Here is a 16,382-nt window from a genome sequence, read left to right on the forward strand (position 1 = left end):
TATACATAGTTTGTGTAATATTTTGAGTATTTGAATGTAGATTTATATTTAATTCATTATTATATATACTTTAGGTATAAATGACTTCAAAAAAATAACAACGAGTGTAAAAAAAAAATAGGCGTTATTGGTTAAAAAAATCATAAAAATCAGCTATTTGAAGTCTAATTTTTTAATCAAAAATCAATTTTATAGGTATGTTGCATCAACTTCTCAGCAACTAAATATCCCCTAAGTTTTCTTGTATAAATTTTTAACATGACTAATTGCTTAGACAAAATGGTAATACAAAGTAACTCACTATTTTTGAAGAACATAATAGCCATCGTCATCATTAAAATTAATTTATTTGAAAATGAGTTAAAATTTTTTAGAATTTATGTCTAAAAGAGAAAAAATTGAAATAAACCATAAATTAAAAATATTTCCCATGCCGGGAATTGAACCCGGGCCTGCTGGGTGAAAGCCAGCTATCCTAGCCATTAGACCACATGGGAGGGATATAATCTTTTAAACAAAACATAATTTAAAGCACACATTGTTCAACACCGGCAAGTTCTCAAAGCAAGCCCATTGTTTCAATGAGCCGAAAAAATAGATATTATGTAACGTCTAGAATTAGGCAACTATACATATTTTCTCTATATTACAAAGATAAAAGTACCACCTAAATAAAAAAACTCCGAGTTATGGAATAATTTATCAGCTTATTAACATAAAAACTAAGAATGCCGCCACATAATAAAATTAATGAAAGGAAATTTAGTAAACAAAGATTTGTTATTTTACTCTTATTATACATATAGTTACTATGTACACATGTTGACTAAATTTAGAGCTATACCAATCTCTAGAAGAATATGATGGATTTACACTGAATTTAGACATTTTAAAATTAATACAATTATTTTTAATGTATTGTATTCAAATTAGAAAACATACATTTTGTAATATATCAATTAAAGAGCTGAAAAAAGACCTAGAATAACATTTTCTTTCTTATAAAATTTTAATTATTTATTTTGAATTTCCAAGTATATTCAAGTATAATTAAGCTTGTATAAAGCTAATGGACATGATTTTGGAAAAGATTGACTTTTTTCACATATTAAACGCTATGTTACTTTACTTAAGTCTTTGAAGATATTGAGTTTTTTTATAAGTGTGTGCATATTTCTTATTCCCTTCTGTTGTTTACTCTTTCTTCCTTCATCGGAAATTACTGATTTATCTACAATATTGGATATTGACTTTTCCTGGCTTTTTCTTAATTATTTTAGGATTTATTATCGATTTTTATTCATTCTTCTAGCAATTTTCTCTTTTTTATCAAGTTTTTGTGAAACATAAAGTGGAATTATTGAATTATATGTCCTTGATGTAGAAGCATGATGTTAGATAAAGAAAGTGTGAAAGAGGACACAAGAATAATATATGCAAAGGAGATAATGACTACAAAGCCTCTTAATAAATTATTAGTACAAAATCACAAATTATTCCTAGGATCCTCATTTTTTTACCAAAATCAAGTTTTGGATTCTATATTATATGTTATTGATGTACTCAGTTAGAAAAACCTCTTAAACCTCTTTAGTTCTCTTAGGATATGTGTACACTCTAAGCATGGTAGGTTCATTTCCAATGGTATTTGGTTTCAATAAATCAAAGTCATTTGATAAATTTGTTGTGATTAATTAAAAAAAAGTAATAGTAGTTTTTTGGAATGATCGGAGATCAAAGAGAAGCTGTCGTAAATCTTTCTAAAAGAGGTTTCAGTCCGAAGTACATTTTTTTGGAACTTATATACCGACGAGAAGTTTAATAGTTATTATAGGAGTCTGTCACTATGAACTCAAGGGCCAAAGGAATTAAGCATGATACTGAAAAGGACTGAAGAAGTGATAAAAGCCGTCCGGATGAGGATTTTCCAAAATCTATAGAGATTTAAAAACAATAAAGATTGAATAATGAATATGTCTAATTATTCTATGCACTAAATCATAAAGATTTCAGGATAATGGTTTTGGTTCTTGAATTAATCATTAACCTACAGAAGACTCCAGTTTAAAATAAGAAGTTGTGCATCATCACCGCTTGTAAAAATCACACAACCTCATCACATTGTATTTAGCAATAAGAAACTTTTTGGATTTTAGCCCATCAACCACATAATAGGCAAATAATCATATTTACAGACATCAACAATATCCCAGAGGATAAAAAAATTGTGTCCAGTGAGATGAAACGTACATTTGTGATGATTAAGGGGGCGATTTTGTTACGAAAGCAAAATAACTCAAAATCAATTAAAGATTCTTTACTTGCATCATTTTGGAGGGTTGTTGTCAAGCCGTGATTTTAATCTAATGGAACACGCCTCATAAAATATGAGCTCTAGTTAGATTTGGCCCCTGTTTATTGATCAAAGATGACTCAAAAGTGGATTTTATCCAACATATCCTTTAAATTGAAGGATTTATGAAGTCTTCCCTTGCCAGATTTATTCCTATGGAGTTATCTCACAAGAAAGACAATGACATAACTTAATCAAATAAAAAAAATCTTTGAATTCAGATATTGTTGGAGAATGAAATCGTATTATATTTAAATTTATATGTGGCTTCTACAATTGAAAAGACTCATTGACAATTAAGGAAGATAAATTGAACAATTATATATGATTTCATTTTATTGAAAGATTATATTTATAAAAAAAAGCTTGTTTTAATTAATTAACTGTGTATTTAATCGGTAATTAGAGAGAACGCTTATGCTGAGAGGTTTATATTGCATTCAGGACATTGAAATAAGATCTTTATATTTACTTGGTATAATGATCTTCAATAAAATTTATAAAGTTGAAAAATGCTCAGAGTTTATAACTATATCCATACTATCTGGAATATCTTATAAATATTTTTTTTTTAAGTGTTCATAATTTTTTTTACCCACAGGAAAGTATTCATATTGAGATTTGAAGATAAAGTAAAAAATTATTTGGTTTCAATTTCATTGGACATCAGTTTTTCAATTTATCCTCTAAGCAATGGAACTGGTTGTGGTTTATTCAAAATTTAAGAGTCAATGCATCTGCAATTATTAATTGACTTTGAATAGTAATATTTCTAAATGCTAAATTTCAGTTGTATAAAAACTTCCAGTTATGAGTTGAGTCGAAATTAAAAAAGTTTAATGAACGAACTAACATTATGTTGATATGTACATATTATCCAAAACTTCTATTTTATTTCAATAAAAATACACTGCCTAACTTTTGAATATATAATTATTAATTTTTTAAATTTACACTAGTTATTTTTATTGCATCAATTTCAGGGTATTGTCCACATTAATCAACATCTACTTAATTATAGGGACGTGACTGCATTAGTTGTGGAAACAATTTCAAATTAGATCATATATAATTCATACGGTATTTAGTTCAATGGAATAAACATATCTGAATAATATTAATGAAAACTAAATTTAGTTGATTACCCGGTTGATGTTAAGGCCTCTGAAGATATTTAAAATTGTGGAAACTTTAAGACTATATAAATTTAAAAAATAGGTATATATTAGGAACCTTCACGATATTAAATAATGTTCTCGTTAATTTTTTCTTCTTATTTTAAAAATTCAAGCTTATCAACAAGCAAGGATGATTATAGTTTTAATGGGGATCTCCAGAAATGAAAAAAAAGGTTTTTATAAAGGAGGCCCGGTTTTGCAGTTGTTACCTAATTTATATTTTTTATTTACCAAAGCTGTCATCAATAATTATTATTTTTTTTATTTTCACTTCGATATCACAAATTCAATGGATTTACAAAGTAACTTAGTGGTGTCAGGGATTCAGGAAGACTTTTGGGAAATTATATTTTTCTTTCCTTAGACGAAATTACAGGTAGAACAGGAGATTACTTATTTTTCTATGGACCCGTAGCATGAGGACCTGTACTCAAAACCAGAATAATGTAGATCATGATGATTCGGAATTTACCTGAACACTGAGAAGGTTGACTCAAATATAGGTCTGAATATTGGATCTAATGTACCTTTATTCTCCTCTTTAATTATATTTGTTATTTGCTATTTCGAGTAAGTAATTATTTATGGAATATGAAGATGATCTATAATGAAAATGCAAAATATTTAATGAAACTTGTGAATATAAGTAGATACGAGTATAATGTTAGAAAACAATTAATGATATACTAGACAAAAATAGGTAATAGCCTAATTCATGAGTCCACATTTTCAGTTGTGCGTACAAATATATCTATAACAAAGTTCTTATATTTCATGAATGTATGATTTATTGCTGTTGATTCTTTGATTGCATCACTGTTTTGATTATACTATTAAGACGGAATTGAAATGCTCGGCGTAATGATAAATTGTTTTCAATTACCATAATTAATTGATATAAAAAATACTTTAGAGTTTGATGGTATTTTCGAAGTAATCAGATTAAACCGTTGCTATTCCGTTCATACCATGAACGAGACCAGTAACAAGAAACATCATTGGAAAATGTTGGTGAAGGCTTTAATGTTTTTATATAAGCTTACCATCGATAATGGAAGCCTTAAGTCTGTCGTTACAGAAATCGGAGACTTTGTTAAGACTTTTGACTTCAATACTTATCCTTGTTATTTTGTCAAACTTCTTAACATACCTTAAAATAAGGACAACCTAACACCGAATATATAGAAAACCAATCATCACTGCAAGCATGGATCTTAGTTTTGTCTAAGAAAAAAAGATTCTCACATCCTACAAGTTCTTTCTTAATCTTTGAAAACACTAAATTGACTTTTTGATGGCGTAGCAAGGGGAAATGATATTGTCTGTATAAAATTCCATTAATTTTACAAAAAATTTAGATGACCGTCAATATGGAGTGAGAATTTTCTAAAGGCTTGGATCCCAAAAGTACAACGACAGCATGCCAAAAATCTGGAAGCTTTATCAAACATCTTAACTTTTTCTCCTTCATTATCAGCAGAAATGGAATTAGAATTAATATTGATATATAACAATTATACAATGAAATTCAATTTTTAAAATGAAATATAATTTATTTGTTTATTTGTTCTTGTTAAATGCATAATATTTTATTTAAACATTGTCAAGTTTGATATCTGTGAATAATAAAATAGAAAAAATACCAATTACTGATTCATGACTTTCCAGTATTGCAAACGTATTTTCTCATTGTAAAAGTGTTAAAACCAGGTGTTCTTTGAAACATTTAACATCCTATTTTAAAAGTGGCGAATGGAAAAAAATTTAGAAATAACTGTAAATAAAAAAATTCTCAATTTTTAAGTAAAAACTCAAAATTTTCGATTAAAAAAAACCATTAATGGTTAATTTTGACCGATTAAGAGATATATAACAAATTGAGACTTTAAAAATAAATAAGGATTCTAATTTCAAAAGGTAAAAAAAACAAAAAAACTCTAATCATTCGCTAACCTAATTGGGAAACTTGATTTAACATTATAAAAAGTGCTTGGTCCTTGGTCAACTAAACATAGCTTAAACATAAAAAATATAATTATAATTTGAAAGACATATATTTTAATCGAACAAAATAAAGTTTACATTTAGAATCGGAACATTTTTGTTATTTTTAGTAGCGTAACCTCTCTTATAATTTAGTAAAATATAAAATACTACAGGAATAGATCTGCCTGGGGTTGCCCAGGACATTAAAAATTAAAATTAATTAAAAATTTAACTGCTCAATATGAAACAAAAAAATAAAGACCGTAAAATTTTAAGAATTATTCTACCACCGTCCGGCCTTCAGGTTGTACAGGTGAAGTGTTAAAATATTCTATTTCACCACTGGTATAGCTTTGAAGAATTGTTATCAGTGCCCTACTTTAAGCCTTCTATTTTCACAGTTCCGTTTGATTTGAAATTTTAATAAAGTTAAGGAATGGTTTTGTAATGTCGTATGTGAAATGATGAGAGTCTTAAATACTTATATAATTAAATCGTTCTCTAGGTATATCTTGCATGCACGAACAAGAATAATTTTTAAGTTTTTCTTTTCTTGTAGCTCATTACATATGGGAAGCAGTCATGTACAGTTACAAACTGTTAACCAAGTTGAGTGAATCGCTATTTTTTGTAGAGGGCGAAAGACTTGTTAACTCATTTCTCATCTAAAAGTTTGACTGAAGTCATTAGGCAATGATGGTTTTTTCAATTCGGTAAATTGAATATGCTATCCCTTAGTTTATAAAGAATTTGGCAAAATAATGGCCAAAGCAGCTATAAAATGATAGTTTTTGCCAAATTTCTGAACTAATATTGAATTTAAGCATTCCAAAATGTGTCTTACACCCTTTTACGTCTAAAATTACATTATAAAATGTTTTTTGATGGCGTATTTACCAATTTTAGAGACTAAGATATAGATAATACTGTATCACGTGTAAAAAAAAAAAAGGAAGCAGTTGCATAAAATTGACTTGCTCACCTCAGTTATGAGGCCATGACCTTTCTTTTTTTTATTTAGGCTCAAAAACATTTATGTTATATAATATAAAATATGTAGGTAGAGGAATTGAGTTTTGCATAACATAAATGAACAGTTTAGTTTGAAATTATTCCCCTCCCGAAGAACCTTTCAGTAAAATTGAACAATTGATCAAACATGACCAGAAGTAGAAATATGAAATAAAAATACAATATGATGAGTTCAACAAGTTGAGACTCCCTCCACCTTTTCAAAAATTATCAATTATAGACTTGGGGGAGCGGAATATCGGTCTTCCCCAGATGGTTTAATTATCTTGGATATTGTTTAGCAGCGAGTTTGTATTTATTTAAATATATAGATACATAATTGCCTCCCTTTTAATCTTCAAATCTTTATTTCAATTCTCACAGTTGACTTATATAAATTTATTATTTGTTTAATGCAGTGTTTTATATTCTATATATTACTGAAATAAAGACAATTTGTAATTTTTTAAAAATAATATTTTTTATCTTATATCATATGTTTCGTGATTAACAGACATTTGGTTTGTAAATATATAAATGAGACATGACAATAAAAGCTAATCTAAAAATAAACAAGCACATCAACGTGGCATGATAGATGTGACAACTGTATGAGATTTTCTATGATCGTGGAATGATAGTAGGCCGCTTCATTTGCCCTTCTTTTACTTCCCCACACTTGTAATCTTATTTCAGGATGATACACCGTTTCCACCCATGCATTTTCGCTATTATGTATCTTAAAGAGAGATCAAGCATATACAATAAGGAACATCTTTGTCAATGTTATACTCCATCAGCGGAAACTCGTCTTTCCACAAACTTGAGAATAGTTTTTGTATTTGGGTCGGAATTGTATTGTTCTTGAATCATATCTACAGTTTTGGCTGAAATAACCATTTAGCTACCAAGTATCGACGCTGGACATTAACTAACTTTTGTTGGCGTAAACCAGTGTGCAAAGTCAATTATTTTGGAAAGCTGCTAATATTGTCTTAGTTCTTTATTATAAATATCTTGACAATTGTAAAGCTCTTTATGCTATCTCGTAAAACTTGACAAAAGCTGTGAACTGGAACAAATGCGTTTGTTGATATCTGAGTCATTAAACAAAGTACCTCTTGAGTGTTTAGTAATGTTGATCATTTTATTTTGCCCAATATGTCCTGCAAAAGGTGTGCAGAAGTACAAGTCACGACGCTACCACCTCCATTGTCATCTGATTTCAAATTGAGAGTCAATCCCTGACGTGAGGAATGTACTTTTGCAGTTGAAAATAAATATTAACCACAATGGTTTGACATAAATTTTTATAAATAATAAACTAATTTCAATTTAGATCCTGAGTTTTTATAAGTACAATTATGAAAATCAGTAAATTGCTTCAATTTATAATCTACAAAAAAATGATTTTGTTCAATTCATTTTTACAACCTGAAATTTGCAAAAAAAAAAAAAAAAATTAACACACTTAACTCAACGAAAAAAATGCTAGAGAACTACAACTGGTCACAATAGATTTGTATTTTACCTTATCGCAGTTTGTCCGAATCCAGTAATTAAAACCAGATTTATACGTGGCAAAAACAAGATTTTTAATCCCTTTGGAAAAGGGGCAATAACTAATAATATAATTAATTAATTATCAATCACTTTTAAATAAACTATGTTGGTAATAAAGTGTTTTATTTAAAATAAAAAACCCTATTTGTTTAAATATCAATAAAAAGTTATTTAAAGATAAAAAAGAAGAACCATTGAGTATTAACGTATCAAAGTTCAGTTTATTCAGGGAATTGACATTAAGGGAACGTCCATTTATTGAACTTTTATCTTTATTAGTGTACTACTATTATAAAATAAAGCTTTAAGATTTATAAAATTATGTTATTGCTTTTTGGCTAAAAGGAAGTTAGGTTGCCACACCCTGGATTTTATACTGGTGAAGTTAGAGAATGTAATATTAAATAGTCAGACTATGTAGACTCAAAAGGATATACATTATTTATAAGTTTTTATCGAAGAAGGTATGTTCTATGCTGAATATGAATATTTTTATCTATTTTGCTTAAGCCTATAATATTTTAATTAATTAGTTTTATTTTATATATACTGAAAAGAGAAAACTGATAAAGAAGAACTAAAATTGTGACATTTTTTTCTTTTGTTATTTCAACAGACAATTTAAAAAAATTGAAATTCAAATGGAAAGTAGGATAACGAAAAACCAATTGATCGGATTTTCTTTTTTAACAAAAATAGGCGAAGCAGTTACATTATTTCTTTAAATAACTCCGTCTCATTATTAAGTACAACAAAATGGCAAAAGTAGGTAAACAATTAAGGAGTACACGTGCATCCGGTGCTATCTTTGGTCTTGGAGCAAGCATAACAGCGAAGGATAAAGAAATTTGAGGTTGTAGCCTGCTAATGAGCAGGTGCTCAGAGGTTACATGTTCCACCAACGTGGCGTATTAACTCAAGGAAAAGAATTCAATATAACTTAAAGAGAGAATGCAAAGATTGTTCTGGACAAGATAATTCCATTTTATCTGAAAGGATACGTCCCCATGATTTAAGAGAAAAGTGGTTGTGAGGAAATTATTGAAATGGTTGAGAAGAATTACAAAAATTTAGAATTAACCATTGATCCCCGTTCATCTGTAAAAGTACTTTTGAAACTGGAAGACGTTCAAATGGATCTTCAAAATATTTTTTCTCTTTGGACAATAAATACAGAACATGTTATGAAAAACCCAAAAAATATTAAACTTCTTCAGTCCATGAATACTGATAAGATTTCATCATATGGTCATTCTGTTCAGGCACTGGCATCAGATCCATCGCAAAGAATTACAATGGCTGAAATATAAAAAATTCTAATGTAAGACTATAAAAGAAAGAGAAAAAAGAGTTTAGTAGATTGACAGTGAATAATCATGATGAATGTAATATTGGGCAAGAAGATTTGGTAACTTCTGGATCATCAAACCTCTAAAAATTGCTTCAGTTCTCTGGGATTATAAACTTATGGGTACTTTGACGAATAAAAATGAAATAAGAAAAAGGAGCCATAGTTGATTTTTTTAAGCATCTTCTGATCTCTGAGGTAGAAACTATCGATGCTTCATCGTGAACGGCTTAGTTTCAGGAGAAAACATAACTGAGAAAAGTATGGAAAAACTGAATCTATAGAAATGTGAAAAATCAGTTGAGTTGATAGTGTTTCACAAAACTGCCTCTAACACACCCTATGTTAGTGCTACTTTTATTTGTCTTCAACAGGTATTAGGTCAGCCACTACTCTAAGCAACATGCTGTCATCATATTGGCGAGGTGATGCTGACACAGATATTCTAAGACCTGAAAATAGAAGTTTAGAAATAACCAAAAATATCTGCCTTCGCAACATTTTTGAAAGTGTGAGCTGCCTCATAAAAGAAAAGCTGACACTCTTTGATCAAAGTTGTTATTCTGATGAAATTAAGACTGTGGTACAAGAATGGAGAAATGAAGCAGTTCATTTTGCCAAACTCTCTACACAACATCAGCATGATGTCTACAAGGAATTCTCTGAACTCTGCGTATTGTATTTAGATGGCCTCAGCAACAAGGATTTTAGTCTCAAGCGTCCAGATGCAGTGCTCAATACCGAATGATTGGCAAAATTGCGGTATTAAATCAAAATTGTTCTTTTACAACACAATATCTTATCTTTGTCACCTGGAACCATTTATACCAAATATCAGAGTGAGAATTTAGATGTCTTTGTCAATTTTGTATGTTTTATCTAGAGTTTAAGGTGGAATACATATACCACAGACGCGGATACTTCTTGGAAGATTGGTGTCTCTAGAAGAAATCCCATCAATTTCATGTAATCAATCCAATCATGTCTACGTGTGCCACGTCCTCCTCATCTGTGGTATTTAACCAAAGAAATGGTACCAATTGCGCTTTTCAATTATCTAAAGCCATCATGTCAGCAACCCAATATGGCTAAAAGGCTCATTTTAATGAAATTTGAACTCGGTGACAGACAGAATATATCATCTTTGAACTGTTGGTCTTCGAGGCTAATTTTCTTACCAATAAAAGTAACAGAGTAGATAAATTTGTCTTCTTAAATGTCTTCCAAATCCAAAATCAATTATATTAATGTCATGAATGACTGAGCAGAAACAGGCATAGAACTAAGCTCAGACTTAATTTCTGTTACTAAATTACAAGAACATTTTTAGAATGTTTTAACTGAAGTAGAAAAAGATAGAAAGAAGAGACCAAACGGACTCAAGAGAAAACTAATTTAATAGTTAGTAAATTCAATAATTGTAAAAATTATCACTTTGTGGAATATGCATTTACCTTTGCTTTGTATATTTCAGACTTTGGGCATCTAAAACAAAATTATAGTATTTTTTCATTAAACATGGAAAGCAAATAAAGCTATTTAATATCTTATATATTGTGCAAGAAAATAACAATAGGAAATATATTTGTGGAGCAAAAATAGAGGAAAAAATAATTTAAACTTTTTAAAATACACTTAAAATATCCTGATTTATAATACCATGCAACAACAGTTTTGCCTAGAGGATGAAACCCATATTTAAGCCGTAAAACACATTAAAACTTTTAACCTCGACAGATTTGTTGCTTAATGCCTCTTTTTTAAATAAAGTTTTTACAGTATAACTACGATATAGTGCTATATTTCGACATTAAAGAACTATATAGATGAATCAAAGTAAACAAAAAACTTATGGAACCATTTCTAGATTTGAAAAGTGAATATATATTTTATCGTGATGAAAATGAATGAAAATTGTATATAACCTCCAAAAAAAAATCAATTAAAATGAAGGTCCTTATTTAGGAGCTAAAATTGAATCGCCTATTAGTTTAAAACTAAATCTATATTTTAGTTCTAAGGGTATTAAAAAAAGTTGAAAGATGCTTCATATTCAAAATTATTGACTAATATTCACTTACTTATTCATTACATAGTACTTGTAAGATCCCCCCTCTCGGAATACTAATTTAATCTATATTCACTCACACAGCCTCGCCAGCTTATTTTATTAAATCTCTTAGCAAATATTAAAAACTAAATGTACCAAAAACAATCAAAATTGACATTTTTTAAAGGCATTTTTAAAATTGAAATATACGGTTTATTTTATAACTTCACCTATGATATGACGAACGAAATGTATGTTTATGACGTTCGAGAAGAAAAAATGATAATTATATTAGCTTCTATGTAAGGTCCTTCATTTTACTCGATTTTAAGAGGTTATATACATTTATAATCAAGATAAAGTGATATTTAATTTATTTTGCAATACTAAAATGTTTTTATCAATTTTTTATTTACTTTGATTTTCATATATATGTATAGATCTTTCATGTCAAAATATTACGCTAAATTATTACCTAAAAACTTGATTTAAAAGAATCCTTTAAATACCAAAGCTTTCAAGGTTGAAAGTTTTAATGGTCATTTTCGTGTTCTACCGTTAAAATAACACTAACAAATGTGGGGTTCAGCCTGTGGGTTCTCCAAAACCTTTATTTTGTTGCATTTTGTATTTAATTCAAAGCTAAAATTAAATCAGAAGGTAGCTACTAGTATAGCTTTTAAAAATAAATAGCCCCAACCGAAAAATGGTATTTGACAGGATCTCAATATATGAAGGTTGGCTTATTTTTTCCCCCTTTTTCCTTTTGACATTATTTATGTCATCTTGGCAAATTATTCAGGATAATTTGGTGAACAGGCATTTCTTTGTAGGACAATTTGTTTGTCGAATGTACATTTTGCCGAATGATAATTTACCAAATGGACATTTCGCCAAGGACAATATGGGATATTTAGCCAAAAAAGGATCTATGATATATTGATATATACTATTGAATATAGTTTAACAAACAGATATTGCAAACTAATTAGTGTTTTTTTTGCAGAATAATATATTTATTATCGATTATATTCATTAATTATTATTAAATAAACACAAAACAGTAGGATATTGTTTCAATATTTACGATTGTAGTATTTTTAATTAATTAAACATTTAAAAAAAACACAGCAGCTAGTTGAATTGAAGAAGAACAAATAACGTCTCCATTATCAATTAATTATCATTCGACAAGATGGATTATTAATATTGGAAAATACTCATGAATTGTAGAAGAAACCTAATATCATAATAATTAATTGATAACAAAGACGTGATGTGCACTTCATCCATCCGGATTGCTGTCATGTTCATTTATCAATTAATTTATATTAAGTGCACAACGGTAAAGGTTCAAACTACATTCGAACAGTACCCTATTGTGTTGTTTTCATATAATGAAGATTAATTAATATAATTTTCAAAAAAATATATGTTTTGGCAAAATAGCACTAAATAATTTACCTATATGACATATATATATATATATGTATATTAACAATACCTTTAACACAATAACTGCCTTCTTCTTTCAATTTTTCGTCAAGCATTAGTCTTTTTGACTTTGTTCAATTGCTCAGGTTCTTTTTTAGTTGTACCGTTATTTGAACCCTTCGTTCATTTTTTCACTCCGTGTCATTTTTAAATCTCGTATCTTTGTTGTCTCTTCATAAAAATTTCTAAAAGATATATCCGATCCCTTTTTTAACTTTTCTAAACTTTGGAGTATCAGGATTCTATTTACAGCTTCAAGTTGTTGAAGCTTTTGAAGTCGGTAAATCACCTACCCACACAATCTTTCCAAGGAAACATTAGTGACAGGAGTGACATAACTATTTCTGGGCTGTTTCTGAGCATCCTCTTCCCTGGCTTAAGGATATTGCACAGATAAAGACATTCGCTCATATATTATAATTATATGTTCACTACAGATTGGATTACTTGCTCTGAATAATTTTCTTTACTTCTGAGAAAATATTATTTCTTGTGAAATCTAATTAGGGCACCTTAAAGTTGAAGAAATTAATAGCGATAGGCTTTGCCATTCGACAATTTATATTTTATAAAAAACTTTTAGTCTTGAGCGTGTGGTTTCTTTTAATACTGTTAAAACATAAAATTGTTCATCCAGATGAACCCCAAAGGCAGGCTTTAAGTATTCTACATCCTGAAATCCTCTTACAATGCAAGCCAGCATATTTATAGTATTTGAATTGACGTTTAAAATTTCTTCTAACCAAGGTAAAAGATAAATTATAAATGCAGCCGCTCTCGACAAACAACCAAAGCATTGGTTTTTATACCAAAAAAGCACTTGTAGAACAACATTATTTTTCTGATACCAAAGGAATTCACTATGATAGTTCCAAGGTTTGTGATTATATTCTGGAGCCAATAAACGAAGCATACAGTCCAATACTTGCCCTGCAAATCATCCTTGCTTGGAACCAAAATCCAGATCTACCAAAAAGTTTTTGAAGATTGCCTCAAAAGTCGTGTCTTCCTAACCAAGGAGGGTATCCTATTCTTGGCTGAACTGAATCCAAGTGTGGTGTGAGTACTTCAAACCAGCTTGAGTATCAATATCAAACATGTCTGACAATATGACAGAAAATTCTTATTGTAATGTGATGAATCGGTAATGTGGTTATCTACCATTTGATATACATCCTTTGCATCTTGCATGTAACAGCGCCTAAAATTTGAACAATCAAATTGCACTGGTCAGCTATATCCTCCTTTCATTCTCCTTCTACTTTTATCAAAGGCAACAGAAAAGGTACATTTTGACAAATGTGTATGCATGCAACAGAAAACTTAACAACACCCTTCTTTGTTGTACTGTATGTTGCATGAGTTATCATTGAACCAGGCTCAGACGCAAATTCTATTCTCTGTCCTTTTAAGATATATGTATAAATTATTTTTACAATCAATTTTTGATCATCCAATGTATAACTGAGAATTTTTATCAAAATAACACGCTGAGTTTTAGCTACACACGCTCGTTACTACATCGTTACTTCTAAAACTATGTAGTTTCACAGTTCTAAGATTGGGGAGACATGAAAAACAAAAAAACATCATATTTTAAAAGTTTGTTTGAAATAAAACAATGCATCGATTTTTCATTTATTCTAAAATAAAATTAGTTTTTATGTGGCGTAATTAGTTAAGCTTTTATTTACAAAATAGTATTTGGTTCTAAAGATTCTAGTTCAAGATTAATATTTATTTGACCTCTTATTAATTATTTCCCCAAAAACGATAAAAAATCAACAATGTAGATGAACCAGACCTTTTAGAAATAAATATCATTTATAAATTGAAATCTTAATTATTCCATGCTTTTATTAAAATCATTGGCTTTTATAAACTATTGAAAAACCAGAACTTTATTTGTTTTCTATCGAACCCCTTACAATATGGTGTTTTTAACATTTAAATAGCATTTTCTTAGGATTTGATTATTTTAAATAAAATATACAATAAGTGCAAAAATCTTTTATTTGTATAATTTTCTTTTATATTTTGTACTAACAAGCAGAACTCAATTTTATTTCCCCAATAAACAGATAATTAATTCCGTAATATTGAGTGTTTATATTTTTGTGGTATTTCATATTTATACTAGTAGAATAATTACATATTATTACAATGGGCATTGAGAACTTGCCGGTGATGAAAATGTTAAATATAAGTTTTATATTGTTGAAAATAAGTATATCTCCCATATGGTCTAATAGGTAGGATACCTGGATTTTACTCAGCAGGGCCGGATTATCTGTTTGAACCATCAATCTTTTTCTTTAATTACATTTTTTTATAAATAGAGTATTTAATTTTTTAACACATTTTCAAATAAACAAATATTAATGTCGACCACCAAAATAATGCTTTTAAAATTAATTTGCCTTCCTTAAATCATCATTTTGTTGAAGAAATGAGTTATTTTAAGAATTTAATACCATTGAACTTAGAAAACATTTACAAGCTGAGAAATTAATGTACCATATCAAATGGATTTTTCATTGAAAAGTTTAAGTAGTTGATTTTTAGTTTTTTATCAAAGGATTAAACAACAGAAATATAAGTTTGTAGCTGTAGCTTCTTTAGTGTTTGATAAAAATGTGTTTTTGAATCCGTTTCTATGCTTCCTCATATTATTTGATACATTTTTTTGCTTAAATAATTTGCTTATTTTATGACGTATACAATGTCACTTACATCATAAAATCATTTGTTTCTCTAATTGTAAAAAAAATATGTATCTAAATATCTTCTTTTCTTTTTTTTCAAATATGAATAAGATTTTGAAATGTACCAAATAAAATATCAAAAATTTATAATTTATATTTTCAATTGTAACTTTATGAATAGTTGCAATATTTTTATATATTTTTTACATTTGCATATATGTACTTATGTTAACATATATATGACATCGTTACTGTTGTTGTATCTTGGTACCTTTTCTCCAAAAAGAAACAAAATAAGAGTCCCTAAATCATTATTGATTGACCTAAAATATATTGAGAAGGGATTATACATAACTAATTCATCAAGATATGTTGTAGGTCAGATGAATTAGGTGTTTGTATTAATTAAGGCTTATAGTACTAAAATTTCAATAATAATACGGGAAAAACAAAGCACCTGTTTTATGTATATTATACAGGTTGGGACTTTTATTTAACAATTACATTGTTTTTTTTAAATATGATTTCTCTTAAACTAATCATCTGATTTTAATAAAAACTAATGCCAAATGGCAGCTGGAAAAAACAACAACTAATAGTTCACGTTTCAGTGGTGTCTGCCCTTTACTAAGATTATCGGAGTTGTCTTTTAGACATTTTTAAATTAACGGGAATTGTACGTACATAAAACGTC

At 28.6% G+C, this 16,382-nt stretch overlaps 1 non-coding gene across 1 annotated transcript; it reads right to left on the bottom strand.

The window, feature by feature from the left end:
• Positions 1–425: 425 nt before the first annotated feature.
• On the bottom strand, positions 426–497 carry TRNAE-UUC (transfer RNA glutamic acid (anticodon UUC)). The gene has a single exon. It is a non-coding gene; the product is annotated as a tRNA-Glu (tRNA).
• Positions 498–16,382: the final 15,885 nt, after the last annotated feature.

Source organism: Lepeophtheirus salmonis, chromosome 6 (assembly GCF_016086655.4).
Source record: "Lepeophtheirus salmonis chromosome 6, UVic_Lsal_1.4, whole genome shotgun sequence".
NCBI classification, from domain to species: domain Eukaryota; kingdom Metazoa; phylum Arthropoda; class Copepoda; order Siphonostomatoida; family Caligidae; genus Lepeophtheirus; species Lepeophtheirus salmonis.